The sequence below is a fragment of the Herpailurus yagouaroundi genome, unplaced genomic scaffold, assembly GCF_014898765.1.
Source record: "Herpailurus yagouaroundi ecotype Mexico unplaced genomic scaffold, PumYag 152607, whole genome shotgun sequence".
Taxonomy (NCBI): domain Eukaryota; kingdom Metazoa; phylum Chordata; class Mammalia; order Carnivora; family Felidae; genus Herpailurus; species Herpailurus yagouaroundi.
Genome location: NW_024422948.1, coordinates 3127 through 4689, shown reverse-complemented (window position 1 = coordinate 4689; position 1563 = coordinate 3127).

Sequence of the window (1563 nt, the reverse complement as noted above, 5' to 3'; positions counted from 1 at the left end):
TGTGGGGTTGGTGGGGGTGCATACCTGGCTTTCTCTGGTTGGTCCTAAGTTGGAAGCAGGAACAAACACGAGGGAAATTATCAATTACCAAGTCCTGGCATTGTGGATGGGTATACTGGCATGCTCAGACTGTTCTAACAGAACACCACAGACTGCCTTAAACAACAGCAATTTATTTCTCACAGCTCTGGAGGGTGGGAAGTCCAAGATCCAGGTGCCATCAGGGTAGGTTTCGAATCCGGCCAAATATGCTACCCCCAAATAGGCCACTTTGGCTTAAGGATTATTTTCAGCGAAGGGCATGCTTGAAAAACAGATGCAAGAGTGCTCTGACCTCCTTTCCTCTTCCTAACAGCAGAAGATAAAATTGCCATGGGAAAGATGCCCTCCCTATACCAGGAGGAGAGGAAGGTTCTTGTCACCAGATTTAGGAAGTCGAGGCTGAGAGAAATCTATACAAACAGACCTGGTTAAAATAACCCTGATCTGTCTTTTGCCCCCTCGTCTATTTTGGTTCCTTTTCGTAATTACTACTCTTTGCCGCACCTAGTACATGACCACTTAGGTCTAAGTACTTTTTGGATCTTTCTTCTTCCTTGAAAGCCCCCATGTGCATGGGAAGGATGTCTATGTTCTTCTCCTGCTAATCTGTTTTATGCCAACTTAATGCTGAGGCCCAGCCCGAGACCTTAAGAGGGTAGGGGAAAGAGTTTAGCCTCCCCTACAGCTTCCTTCTGAGGCCTCTTGTCATGGCTTATAGGCAGCCCCCTCTTGCCATGTGCTCACAGGACCTCTGCTAAGAAGAGGGGGAGGGGAGGGTGTTGAGGAAAACATATCTTGAGTTTTCACTGCCCCAGAGGTGTTAATCCAGGTGTAGCAGGTGGTGCTGGCCACAGCACAGACACCTCTTTGCTCCGCTAAAAAATAATCAAGAGCTATTTTATTATCAAGAACCATTTTGGGGGTGGCTGGGTGGCTCAGTGCCTCAGTCGGTTGAGCCTCCCACTTCGGCTCAGGTCATGACCTTGCGGTCCGTGGGTTCGAGCCCCGCAGCGAGCGGTCCCGATCGGTCCGTGGGTTCGACCCCGCGGCGAGCCCCGCGTCTGGCTCTGTGCTGACAGCTCGGAGGCTGGAGCCTGCTTCAGATTCTGGCTCTCCCCCTCTCTCTGTCCCTCCCCCACTCACGCTCTGTCTCTCTCAAAAATAAATAAACATTATTATTTTTTTTTTTTTTTTTAAAGAACAACTTTGGCCAGAGAGTCTAAGGATTTTTGCTGGGCAATTACTGCTTTAGCAGATTCTGCAATAACTTTAAGAATTAAGAAGTTCCTGATCATAGATAGCCTCATTTATTTTTATCCCTTGTCAGGGAGCAGGGATCTGCCAGTAAGAGTGAATCCTGACTCATGAAAGCCTGGTAGGTCCTCTCTAACTCACAATGTAAACAGGGATTCGGCCAATGAGATGGCTCATTTTGCTTGTGACAAGCTAGGGGCAGAATGAGATTTTGTCCTAGACTTAAATAAAAGGTTGTTCTAAGTTCCAGAGGCTCCCCCCCCACCC